The sequence below is a fragment of the Anas platyrhynchos genome, chromosome 1 (assembly GCF_047663525.1).
Source record: "Anas platyrhynchos isolate ZD024472 breed Pekin duck chromosome 1, IASCAAS_PekinDuck_T2T, whole genome shotgun sequence".
NCBI classification, from domain to species: Eukaryota; Metazoa; Chordata; class Aves; order Anseriformes; family Anatidae; genus Anas; species Anas platyrhynchos.
In genome coordinates, this window is record NC_092587.1 from 86,506,893 (window position 1) to 86,520,826 (window position 13,934).

Sequence of the window (13,934 nt, forward strand, 5' to 3'; positions counted from 1 at the left end):
CCGGAGAGGTGGGTGCGCGTTCAAAGGAAGCAGCAAATTGGTTGCAGGGTTTGGACGAGGACCTGGCTCTCCATGGTCCTGGCTTCTTGACATAACCTATGGCCCTCACAAAGAGCTGCATCAAGCAAAGCTGTTGCTCTCGCTTTGTGGGGAGCCTTTAATTCAGACTGATGCTGGATGGGAGCCTTTAAGCATATCAAACAAGGAGCTCTGGATGGAAAGCTGTCCTGCAATATATTGGGTAACTGAAGAGGTCTGTGCTGTCTAAAGCCAGTGGTTTCTACGTTTTCCTGGAGCCTAAGCTGGCTTTTCATGTGCTTTCCACGTGGCAGAAAATTAGAGGTCTTGCTTAGCTTCTTTTCTTGCTGGAACATATTGTCCGTGTAGCGCGAGGTGCCAGGGGAATCTTCCCCAGATGTGCGTGTTTAAAAACGAAGCGTTTTGATGGCTGCTTGTCTCCCATCTCCGCGTTTAAAAGCAGTCGATCAGAAAGGGACCAAACCCTTGGGGATTCGCATTTGCTTTCATTAGGATAATTAAAGAACAGAATAAGCAGAACAGACAGACTTCCCCCTTTTAAGATGCAAATGAAGGATTCGGTGAATGGTGTCTTGGACTGAGTTTCCCTTCGTGCTTTTATGCAGAGAAATGAAATTCCAGTTGGAAAAATAATAGGAAGGTTTAAGCATCTTGATTTTAATGACTTTTCTGTAAGTGCTTAGACACAGGTAAGCCCCCTGAGATGGCTTAGACATTCTGTGTGGCCATTTACATGGATTATGGCCCTTGGACAGGAGGATTTGTTTTTTTTTTCAGTGGAGGTGAAGGCTGTGTTGGTGTCATGACTGTAGTAGTGCGGTGAATACACAGCAGCTCAGATGTTTGTGGAGGAAAAGAGCTGTCTTGCAGAAAAGTCACCTGCTTCTCCCCCAGCAAAGATCAGGAGAGGTTGATCTCCTCTTACCTGCAAGGAGCAGGCAGCTGCCTCTGTCTGGATGGGGCCAAAGCTCCCCTCACACCACCTGTACCCCTGTTTTGGAAGGTGTGTTTTCAAAGCCTTTGAGACGCTGGTACTTCTGCAAGTAGATACTGCAATGGGAAGAGTTGTGGTTGTGTTCTTGGTGTCTCCTTCTCTCATCTGGATGGTATTCTCATCCTCCGCCAGCCAGAACAGCAACTTAGTGCTCTGCTGATATTCCAGCACGTCCGCTCGCTTATTTGTGTCATTATTTTGAGCACCAGCCCTGCTTCCCCCCTCCTGCTCGTGACACAGGCCAAATAATCATCAAACAGATGCCTTTTCCTCGGGGATGCCGCTGAACTCATTTCTGACAGACAGGGCTATTCTCTTATTTATTCATTCCCTCACAGGAGACCCGGGCCCTTCAAAAGCAGTCTGGTTTCCTTTCAGCCCGCTGAAGCTGTGCGTGCCAGCACTGCTCGGCACACGCATGCGGCGCCTTTGTGTCTGAAGCAGTCCTCGCTCAGGTGCTTGGCTTGCTCTGCTCACCCTGCTGCGGTGTCATTACTTCTGCCCCCGGGACGGGTGCCAGGAGGGCTGTGTGGGGAGGCGGTGACTCCGTGAAGGCTGCACGGAGAGAGCTAAGCAAATAAAGTCACTGCAAGATGCTGGCCTTCACCTTTTATTTTTGTAAACACTCCAGTATTAAATATAAATGAGTGTTTCAAGGATGCGTCTCCTCAGGGATGCTTGTTTGCTGCACCATTGTTATAGGAAAGCTCGTTTCCTTGGGTTCTAGGAAGCAAAGAAGGTAATATCCCTTCCCTTCTGCTCTTCCCCACTTTCCTTTTCCTTCTTTCTTGCTTCCTCCACTGGATAGTAAGATGGCAGTGACCCTTCCTAAGTGGGAGTGCCCTTATATATGCTACCCAAGTGATGTCTCGAGCATGTTATGAACCTCAACAGCTGCCTTCTTCACACAGGAGCTTTCCCTGCCTCTGGACCGTGTTTATTTAGCCCATGTCACTCACTTGGGTATCTCCCTGCTCGCAGTGCTTTTTGACAACCTGTTTCGCAGGGCACGAAGGCTGAGATCAGAGCTTCCAGGTCGTCGTCCATCTCCTGTTGCAGTTCCGTGGCAGCCCGTGTGTATATTCACTCGTTACACTCAGTTGCTTCAGGTTAAAATCTCGCTCCACTGTTATTTCAGATGAGTGCTGCAAACTAAATCACGGAGCCGGAGATATCACCTTGGTGGTTGCTTTATTTTTTTATAAGGTACGTTGCCTTGCGGTAGGAGCAAGCTGTCATTGGCTGAGCCGCAAGTGCAAGATCATTACTGAATATATTATCTTAATTACATCACACGGGTGTCATGTCCACTGCAAAGTACCGATGAGATAATCCTAAACCATACCAGCTGTCAGCCAGAGGAAGAGAGGTAGGTTAGGGATGCATTTAATTTTTGTACACTTGGCTACTTTGCATAAACAAGCCATTGCATCAGTATTAGTTTGAAAAACATGCAGATTAATTATTGTACACTTACTAGCAAAGCTACTTCAAAAAAAAAACAAGTCTTTTTATGGCATACAGGATGTAATATGGCAGTCTTTTTTTTTTTTTTTTCCAGTGGGGGGCTTACAGCTCCTCTGCTCAGAGCCTCTTTCAGCAGGGAGCAGGCAGAACCAGCAGTAGGATGCTCTGGTCCCAGATGGGTGAAGCACATGTGCCACAGTACGAAAGCTGTGTTGCTGGGGAAGGGATCAAAGCTCCCCTATTTATAACTATTGCATTCAGAGCCTCCTCCTGCCTTAGATCCAGGAGCACGGCTCTTCCCTGTGCCAGCTGCTTCCAGGAGAAGGTGCGAGCAGGAGCTGTAGGAAATCACTGGTGCCCACAGCCTCCCAGTCCCTTCCCAGTGCCTTCCAGTTCTCGGCAAGTGCGGTGTCAGCAAACGCACAGCAGTGCTGCTTGCCAACGGGATTGGGCGAAATAAATGAGCTGAGACTGCAAGGGGATTATTCATCATAGCAGAAGCTGGAGCTGCCGCAGTGTTTGTCATCTGTAGTGCCTTTGTTATCAATTCCATCACCCAAGCCAAGCGCACCTTGTCATGTGCTAAAAGTCAAACCACTACCCAGGGGCCTTTCCCTTCTGCTTCTGCAGCTAAGAGGCAAGTGAAAACAGCTCACACCGGTACCTTGCGTTTGGGACAGAGACACCGTAGCTTACAAATGGGAGCATTTCTTCCTTTAGGGACTATTGATTTAACTCCAGTGGGTGAGATTTTTCCTTGTTTCTTTCCTTTGCTCAGTGGTAGGAGGTTTGGGATCCCTCCCTCCTCCATCCTCACTTCTTTTTCTTTTTTTTTATTATTCACCCCCTCTTCTCTGAAGACAGAATTGTTGCATCAATCTTTTGGGGAAGGGGAGAAAGATGAGGGAGCTAGAAATTAATGGAGGACGGGTGGGATGACTGATAACCTGTTTGCCTTTCTTACATATTTCCTCTGTACCTCTTTTCAGTCATGCTCGTGCTCTCACTTGCTCACACAAAAGATACACAAACTGTCATCTAGAGTCTTTGATTTCTATCCCCCAGCCCCTGCCCTTTTCTCCTTTCTTCTTCTCTTCCTCATACTCATTAATTTCCTCTGTTGCGTGTGTTCAAGGGGAGATAGGAAGATGCTTGAGATTAAACACCGTGTGGAAAGGTAGAGGCCAGCAGTAATATGAGAGGTGGCACGGAGGAGGATGGGAAACTCAGACAAATGTGCCCAAGCTGGCGAACACCGTCATTTCTGGCCTTTTCTGAGGGTAAATGCAAGGAACACTCCTGTGGCTCTTCTTCAGAGCAACTCACCAGTGTGCTGCCCCCCAGCTCTAGGTGACTTCCACGGCATCGGTATTTTGGATGCTGTCTGGCCCCAAGAAAAGCCCTGTGAGGTACGATATTACTGGAGGTCACCATGGACATGAGGGAAAGAGACTTGACAGCTTCACAGAAGAGGGAGCACTCAAAGTGAAATATAACTTTGAATGTCTTACTCTCTACTTCATTTGAGACTGGTAGGACTCAAATTTTTGGGATCCACCATTCAGGACCCCTTCATACAGGCCCCTGAAGGTGGCCTCATCTCCTATGGCACTGCTCTCCTCCCAGCACCTGCACGTGGACTCATTCGGAGAGTAGGGACTGTAGGGGGAGATGTGGCTTTTTGTGACTTCTGCAGTCTCATCCTGTTTCTGTGTCGAGCTCCCTCCTCCTTTCAAGTGCTGTTTTGTAGGCTCAAGGGGAACAGAGCCCACAGAAGCGAAAGGAACGTGCAGGTGGACTGGTTACTGAGGGTCTGTTTGCATTAGGGCAATTCTCTCTGATTTTTTTTATCTTCCCTTTTGAGGGAGGCCTGTCCTTTGTCCCTCTTTCCCAAATAACCCCAATTCATCAGATAACCTCTTAAGACCAAGCCGAAGGCAAAATCAATCTCCAAAGGAAGTAGCAATCGCTGTAGCTCAGGCAGCGGGCAGGACACGAAATCCATATTGGCTTATTAAAAGCTCGGGCTTTGCCTTGCCGGCCTCTAATGATGACAAGTAGCAATTATTTTCATTACGTGTGCACGTGGACACGTGCGTCAAGTGCAGACCGCTTCAAAGACAGGCTTCCTGGGGGACCTCGTGGTGGTTCTCCTCGCTTCCATTGCTGAGGGCAGGTGAATCCTCTTTCCCGAGCAGTGTCCTGTCCCGGCGTTTGAATCAAGTCCTTTGATTTATCTGTTTTCCTCTGGATGTTATTAACTGCTCTGTTTCCTTACAAGAGCTGACTGCGGAGGGGAGATGTATGGCAATCGGGCGAGCACGCGCTGTGGACCCACCAGCTGGGGCTCTGATGTACAGCCACGGGTTTTTAAATGTCAGTGAGATAATAGCATCGAATTGGTCCCTAAAAAGCAGGATGCTGCAAGCAGAGGTTTTCTTCTGGGCAGGCTGGAAGGCTCCTAATTACTAGAAATCAAGAGAAGAGTCAGTCAAGCATGAGATAGAAACCTCGCAGTAGGGAAACACCACACTGGGAAATGCCTGGTGAGCAGACGGTTTCTTAGCTCTTCACAAACGTAGGAGATAATTATCGTCAAGCTCTTTCCTTGTCCTCACTCTCCTGCTTCCCTGTGGAAAGAAAAACAAGCCCTGTCTCTTCCCTTCAGTCACTGCTGTCCCTGCAGTCGTGCTGGGCTCCCTCCCGCTGCTGGAGAGCCGTACCCTGGCACCCAGCAGCCCCCCTCCCTAGCTGGGACAGGGTTAATGAGCTGGGGGAGGCTCTTTTCTCCTTCCTTATGCTATGTTCTCAAGCTCACCATTCCTCCTTTTATTTTTTTCCCCCTTTTCCTTTTTCCGCAGCCCTGTATGCCTCTGTGATCAACCCAGCTGCATGAGTCGGTCGTGTAGTGCCCTGCACTGGGCTGTTGCATAAACCTACAAAGTTCTGGTTGAAGGGGAGAGTCTGGAATCAGGTGAAAGCAGGGTACTTTGTACCTGCTCTGTGAAGGCTGATTGCTTCTGAACACAAATTGAAGGGGTGGGCGAAGTGAATTAACTCCCTGATAGGACCAGGGAGGACTAGTCAGCTACTGCCTTGACAAATCTGCCTTGTCTTTGGGTTTTTCTGCTCTCATTTGTCACTGCGAAGATTTCCTTCGCTTCTTAGTTCCTCTCCTGTTGTTCAAGCACAGGCTTGGGAACCAGCAGCTCTGTTTTTCCTGGATCACTCAGAATGTCATGGAGTCACTAAAATATTTGGGCCAAAACAGACTAGACTGATGAACTTGTTTCACTCTCAGAGGAACTGTTCTTGCTTTTTTTTCATGTGCTTGCCTTACAGGGCTGTGTTTCTGCCTATGTTCTTGGCTCAAAATGCAACGCTGGGGTGTTCCTCCTTCTGTCAAGCAGCACTAGTGATCACCTATAGATCTGCAGGGCAGCATACCTGACACCTTGTGCCAGCTGTTGAGAGCAGTCCTGTCTTGCAGAGTTCCTTTGACACTTGACTTTCTGCTTGGACCTTCCCAAGCAGGAATCCCCTTCATGGGAAGGGATGGCCAATTTGGGCTTCTGGGGGGAAAAAGAAAAATATCCTTCTTTGGGAAGCTTTGAGAAAGGGAAGATGGAGATGAGTCTGAAAAGCCCAACAAGTCTTCGCTCAGTTTTCCCAGGAGCAGTGCCTCTGCCTTAGCTTTCCCTGCAAGCGCTGATTGTATCTCCAGGTTGCACACAGAAAGCAGTGCTGAGGCAGGGGAGTGTAGATCTGGGGTCACAAATTAACAAATGAATGCACTATGAGATGCAGTGGAAGTCCCTGTGACTGGAGCTCAAATCACTTTGCATCTTTTAGCCCCTCGCTTTTTGCATCTTGTAGCCCCTCGCTACAAGAAGGACATCGAGGTGCTTGAGCGGGTCCAAAGAAGGGCGACGAAGCTGGTGAGGGGCCTGGAGAGCAAGTCCTATGAGGAGCGGCTGAAGAAGCTGGGCTTGTTCAGCCTAGAGAAGAGGAGGCTCAGGGGTGACCTTATTGCTATGTATAAGTACATTAAAGGAGGCTGTAGCGAGGTGGGGGTTGGCCTGTTCTCCCATGTGCCTGGTGACAGGACGAGGGGGAATGGGCTAAAGTTACGCCAGGGGAGCTTTAGGTTAGATGTTAGGAAGAATTTCTTTACTGAAAGGGTTGTGAGGCACTGGAATGGGCTGCCCAGGGAGGTGGTGGAGTCACCATCCCTGGAAGTCTTCAAAAGATGTTTAGATGTAGAGCTTAGGGATATGGTTTAGTGGGGACTGTTAGTGTTAGGTTAGAGGTTGGACTCGATGATCTTGAGGTCTCTTCCAACCTAGAGATTCTGTGATTCTGTGATTTTTCAGTAGGAACAACTCTTCCACTAGCATATAGGTTGTATGATGAGGGCTTTTTTTAGCTCTTCTTCTCCAGAGGAATGGAGTTCCCCTAATCCCCATTTTACACATGAGATGAGAAATGGGCAGGTGAAACAGTCAGCAACTTGGACAGCAATACAGCATTTACCCTAGGTCTACAATACCTTCACGTAATGCCTGGGCACTTCATCTTAATGCTCAAGGTTGCTTTTCGCTGGTAGGACAGAGCTGCGTGGGTCTGGGCTGGCACTTCTCCCATGGAACTCGATGTGCCCGATCCTCTTCCAGCCGTCCCTACCATAGGCTGCTGCTGCCGTGATTCACTGCCCACCGACTTGTGCACGGGTGATTTAATGCAGCTTGTTTGGGTTTCTTCCAGCTCCTGAGGTTACCTCCTAAGAGGTATCCCTGTAACAGTCCTTGTCGTCTTTGGACATTATAATTATAAGGCACAGGCATGTTAATGCAGAATAAACTTGTTCTTCACTGCATACAGCCATCATCGCCGGAGGAGGTCATTGGAGTCAATTATTGTAAAAGGATTTCAAAAAGGACCTGGATAGTTTTTATGACCATTTGTAATCTTGTGTTAAGATGGAAATAATCGAATCTTATGCTTCGTGGCAGCTGATGATAACCACAGGGACCATGAAATGACTCATTTTCTGTCCCGCGCACCAGCTGACCATTAGGCTGGAATTTTCACCTGCCTCTGGATCAGTTTAAGTGCTGCTGAGCGAGCACAGGAGACTGAAAGCCCTTAATTTGCTGATCTCTGGCAGGTTCAAAGCTGCTAGATCTTGGTCTGCTTCATTTCCAGGGGAGAAGGTAGGGGAGATGGGTCTGGTGGAAGCTACGCTTTGGCATAGGGTGGCAGGAGCAGCACCGGCTGCCCTGTGCTTTCAGTGACGGATAAAGCCCAAGGGTGAACTCCTAGCTGCAGGAGCAGCAGAGTGCGGGCACTGGCAGAGCATCGTGGTCATGGGGCGAGTGGTTTTTAGCAGCTGCCACATTGCCTGGCCCCAAGGCAGTGTTTGTTTGAGCAGTGTCTCCTGGCAGATGGCTGCATTGGATTTTGGATGAGAAAGAAGCCATCTCATTTGCTCTAGACTTCAGCTGCAGTGCTTGTATTGGATTATCTTTAAGGTTTGCATTGGGCAGGGGATGCCAAGCCAACGGGTTGAGAAGTAGGGGTAATACAGGGAGTTTTTCATTCTGTGGCTCGGCTGTGCTCGCTCCGTACCTGTCTGCCGCATTCGTTTCATAGCGTGGAGAAAATGGATGAAACATTTCACTGAATAATGAATGGTGGCCTTTGAGGCAGCAGTCTGCGCAGGTGCCTCGAACCATTTGTGACTGTGTAGAAAGCGATGTTCTTGCCTGCAGCCCCTCCGGATTGCACAGTACCTCGTGCAGTTTCCTTCTCAGCCTTCTGTATAAAATGGTAATTCCACCTGCACCAAGTCTCAGTCACTGTTAGACAAGCTGTTTTCCCTTCCCAATCCTTCCAACCCCTTTGCTGGTAGGCAGTCGGAGGCCAAAATACAAGTTGTTTCAGATTCACCACAGGTGAATAAAATAAAACCAGCTGGACATTTTATCTGAATACTATTTTTGCCCTCTACATCTGAGAGATCCTGTGCGTATGCAGCCAGTTTGGGGCATCTGCCACTTCTGGGGCTGGACGTGGTGGTGTCTTGTACGCAGCAATGTTAACCAGGAATCCAAGACAAAAAATAAACTCAAACAGCTCCGTATCCAGTAAAGCAAGATGAGAATGGTATCCTTCCATCTTAGCCTAGCTGGAAGGCTGCAAACATCTGTGCAGCCGTATGCAAGAGCCTCCTCGGTGCCTCTTGCTGCAGTCGGTAACGCTCTGAGCTGGCAAACCCAATGCCTTGACGCAGCTCTGTAGCGTTCTGCTGCCCATCTCTTACCAATGGGAATCCTAAATACTTGATGGAGAGGAGATCAAAAGGAGAAAAACTGCAGGATGGTTGGCAAAGGAGAATAAGAGATGCTGTCAGGAGAGGAACTGCGCTGGGAAGGGGAGTGAACGAGGCAGAGAGATACGGGAAGGCTGCTCAGAAGGCAGGGCACAGAGCAACAGCAGTGGAAGGGCTGCCCCATGAGATGCTGCACAAGGAGGAGAGCAGCAGCTAAATGTTACAAGAGATCTATCTGTATAGGCTTACATCTTGATATCCATCAGATCCTTCTCTTCACAGTCGATGTTCCCATCTCATCCCCATCCCTCCATACCTTGCTTGGTATCACGCTGCTTCTTTCCAGCTCCTCAGACTTCAGGGCATGGAGGAGAAGCTAATTCTCCCAGCTGCCATAGACTACTCTAGGGAAGGGCTAGATGGTCCCATGATACTTGAAAATGTTTTTTTTTTTCTGCACCTAACATTTAAAACAAAGCTTAAAAAGCCTCAGCCAGCCTCGTGGCTCTGTACCCATATTCAACATATTCAATCAGCATCTGTCCCGATGCTTAGTGTGCTCCCACAAATTGGGCATCACGGTCCTCAGGTCACAGGGCTGTATGTTTTAGTGAGCTTGGTCTTCTCGTTATCTGCTGTAATTGGGGAAAACTCTAACTTCATGGGACAGAAGCTGTCAAAACTGTTTCTCTCGTATGCCCGTAACTGCAGGGATTTGTACAACAGAGCCAGAGCAGCACGGCGCTGATTGGAGCGCACAGCAGAGTTTACCAACAACCACTAATTGCCAGCTCTGTTTGGATGAATTGTAAATGACCAAGATAATGTGAATTAAGAAGACCTTCTCTGGGAAGCGTTTTAGCAGCTTCTGGGACTGAGGGAAGTCTGGCTTCTGCAGTGCTTCCTTGGGCTGGGAGTGAGCCCGTGAGTCCCCCCCAGATCACAGGCTCCCTCCGGGGCTTTGCTGGTAGCTAATGCCGTGCAGCACCAGGGCTTGTCTTTCTCTATTTCAGCCTGCCTAGCTGTGCATTAAAAAAAAAAAAGCTTCTGATAAGTGTCAATTGTGACTGATAAGGTTTGAAAGTACTTTTAAAAGCTACATTTTTACTTTTATGTGCTATTTTTTCTGAAGCGTAGTTGTGATGCATTAGGAGGCTCAGTGCCCAAGGGAATCGAGGTGGGGATATGGGATCAGCTGAGGAAGAGGTTCCTGAAATATCCTTGTCCCCCTTGTTCTGCAGTTTTGTAGAAGCTCCTGATAAACCTGTGAGCACAGGTGGAGGGCATGCTCCTTGGGGAAGGATGGGGGAAGCCTGCTTCCCTTTCTCTGCCCATTTCCATCACCTCTGCTAGTTGTGTCTTTGTGGATAGAGCCCCTGAGATAGAGGGCTATTAGAGATAACACAGCATCAGCAGTGTAGAGCACAGAGCAACCCACAGCAAGCGCTGAGCTCTGGAAGGGCTCTGGGCCCATGAGAAAGCTTTAACCTGGCTGTGCCAAAGGGTTGGATGCTTCCAGCAGAAAATAGCGGTGAACCTGACAAACATCCTGCTGGAAATAGTCATCAGCAGATGGAAGTCTGCCCAGACTTCTCCCTCGATTTGAAACTCACTGGCTAATGTCTGGGTGACTCCTGGATGGCTGTCCAATTATGAAAAATGTGTACAAGAACAGCTTGAGGCCTTGGGTGCCTTTTGTGTGATTTCACTCGGGGAATAAAATCAGAGGAGCAAGCTGCCAGAGCTGCTACCTGCGGGCTGTTGAATTTGCTTTCCTCTGATAATGGGGGCTTCCAGGAACAAGCTCTTCAGCTTGTCTTCAGTCCATGGAAAGCCTCCTGAGCACTCTGGGGCATGAGTACAGCTGGTTTTAAAGCTTCAAAACTTGTTTATGGGAAGCCTGCTTCTTGTTTCCCACTTGTCTTTTGGAAAGTAAGACTGAATGGGAGTGTGTGTGTAAAGGATCGTAGTGGTTAGGGTGAACACTAAGACATGCAGAGAGGGAGAATCCTGCGATGGGCAGCGTGATTATTTGGGATTGGACTTGTTTAGAGTGAAATGTCGAAAGAGGACATGGAAAGCCTTGAGCTGTGATGGCACAGGAGGTGCAGAGGAAGGGCTTTGGCGGTCCCAGCCGAGGAGTGAAACAATCCAGAGGCTCAAACCCTCCGCTTCTCTGCTTCCCCCTGCTCGCTAAGTGGTGCACTTAGGTTAAGCAATCCCCATTCACAATGAAAGCCGGTGTACTTTATTTAATAACCGTGTCGCGGGGGCTCCTCCGGGAGCTGCGGTGCCAGAATTGGTTGGCTTTTAATGGGGCCTGTCAGGGGAATTGGCTGCAGATGGGGAAATGAGACACGTTCGCTCGTCTCTGGTTTTAACCTCCCAACGCTGGAGTAGAGGGTGGGTTTTGTTAAGTGCACTTTGTGTGTGTCTCTCTCCTCCACAACAGCCGTCTACTTAATGCAAAATGCTGCTTCTCAGCTTTAGCTCGGCAAGGCGAAGTGCTGTGTTACAAAAGCACCGTGGGAGGGGAGAGAAGCGGGAGGGAAGCACGCCTGTTTATTTGCTCCCATTACGACGCTGCCGCTGCGAACACAGATCGAAGCTTTCCTTCCAAAAGGCCCCTTGGCACGGGTTATTTGCACATAAATGGCTGCAGGTGATTTATTTATCTGGCACAGCTGGGTTCTGCAAAAGAAACTCTGGGCTCTACCTGCCAATGCCTTAATACTCCTTCCTGCATCTCTTGGAGGACACGGGGAATTGGCTCTGCTGCGGGAGGCTGGAGACCTCAAGACCATGGCTGATATTATTTGAGTGTCTGGGGTAATTTCATAAATGCCCTGTCCTCTTGCTCACTTATTTTGCTTTTCCTATACGGTTGGTGCACACGAGCATGTAGGGATTTTTGTGTCATGGTACCACGGAAAGGATAACTGTTAGGGAAGGAGTCAGGAAGGAAGGGTGTTGCCTAATGAGGTGAGTTTGTTACCCTGTTGTAGGGGAGGAGAAAGGTTTGCATTTGGGTGAGTATCAAGTGGATTACTATGGCTTTGGTCATTAGGTAGAATTAACAATTTACTCTCATTGATCAATGCCATATAGTCATAGAAAAGCGATTCCTTAATATGAAGGTGTGTTAAACCTATATCCTAATTACCTATATACATGGCCACATCTAGATCTGGATGACTGAGTTTTGTTCCTCAAATACCACTACGTGTGGGTTTTTGTCCTTTGGGGCTGCTAGCATCCACCATTCCGTACCCAGACATCAAGACCTGTGTTTTTTTGAAACTCATGAGAGAGGGGAAGAAAAAAGAGTTTGCCACAAAGATCAAATTCAAAACCTCAAAATGCATTGTAATGCGTATTTACCTCTGCTGACTTACAGGGTGGAAAGGGCTTTCCAGACACGGTAATGGGATCCTGGAAGTTGGGTACCCTGGCATAACGGAGTTGTTGGGAGAGGGGTATGGCAGGTGAGGAGTGGCCATACCTCTCAGTGGGGTGAGATGAGGGATGCTGTGGAGAGGAATTTGTTGTAGAAAGTACCTTGGAAAAATTGGGGTCCTTGGAGCCATTGATAGAGAAAGCGATCTGCAAATCTCTCACATCTAACTTCAAAGGTGCCCAAAGACTTTCAAGTGCAAATATTTAGAAGCTCACACACCAGTTGAGAGCAGAGGGGATGGCTTGTTTTCCCTCTCCCTCCCCACTCTTTCTTTTTCCCTGAGGGGAATTATCCACTGATGTTTCCATAAAGGTTTTCTGCAAGGGAAACCTGTCTCCATTACACAGTATATTTACATGATAAGCCAAAAAGCCAAAACCTACAGCACTGGAACTCCAAAATGCTTCTGTCTTTAGGCATCTTTCTTCAATGAAAACCTTACTTGTTTTTCTCTGACCTGATCCATTGCCTCTGAGCTGTGACTCTTGTCATAATTTTAAGATGAGGAAGCTCATATTTAGATTGGATGAAAACTTGGTATCCCATAATCAAAGAGGAAAGGAACCGAAGAGAAGATACACTAGATACTGAGGCCCCTGCTGTCACTGACCAGCCAGAGCAAGGGTTTGTTTGTCCCATTACAGTATGCAGAATTTAGTACAGCGTGATGGTCAGGGCATGAAATGAGATTTGGATGAGTTGGGTTCGTGTTCGCTCAATTCTCAGACAAGTCCTTCAGTTTTTTGGTCCTTTAACTTGCTGTCCCCAAAATGGGGGTCATAACATCTTAAATTGGAGGAAGTATTGCAAGCATACACACTTCACTGATGCTATGGTTCTGGGGATTGTATGAATGCGTTCATTTTCAATCAGGGCTTAAACCATTACAATAAGCCAGTGAAGTTCTGGTTGAAGGGCATGGCAGATAATTAGGTTTAAGCTCTGTTCTGGATTCACACTCCTCCAGACCTTGTGCCGAAGAAGTGGAAACGGGTCTGCTGGAACCTGACATCCAATTCCCACCCATCTCCAGAGAAGCAGAAAACATCATCTAGAATGTATCCCTCAGAAGTCAGCCTATGTCAATTTTTAACAGGGGTGAGGTTATTTAATCTTTGCTACTTTTATACGAATCAAGACTTTTTTTCAATGCCATTAGAGGAAATAGGACAATTTCCTACGTCTTTTTTTCTTCCTTCTTTTTATGACAAAAACCCCATCTACTTAGGGTTAGCTCTATTATAAAATTTTCCTTTTAACAAATCCAATAATACAAAAATGTCATGTGAAATCCTTCTCTGCCATTACCAAATGATAAATCTAAATGTAGAAACTAAAGTTCTCAGTGGAAAGGGGCTTTTTTTTTTTCCCCTCTTGCTTTCTTCCTGTTTCTATCCTTGGAAATAGGAATGTCCTCACAGAAAGTAAACGAGCCTCAACTTTCAGAACAACTTCCATTTATACCAATTTAAGAGCCTTGGCTGCAGAACCAATACGTGAATGCATGCAATGTCCAGCTATCTCTGAAGTGACCGTGGTTTTGAACTCTTCCGTTGCTTGACAGCTTGTCTGAAGAGAGATGGTGGGAGTGATGGTCTGACGTAGTGAAGGATGTGAAATGGGGTGGAGAACGGAAAAGGAGTCAG

At 47.7% G+C, this 13,934-nt stretch overlaps 1 protein-coding gene across 2 annotated transcripts in view; it reads left to right on the forward strand.

Moving 5' to 3' along the window:
- Positions 1-13,934, forward strand: part of LSAMP (limbic system associated membrane protein) — an 876,454-nt gene that overhangs the window by 553,559 nt on the left and 308,961 nt on the right. The window lies entirely within an intron of this gene.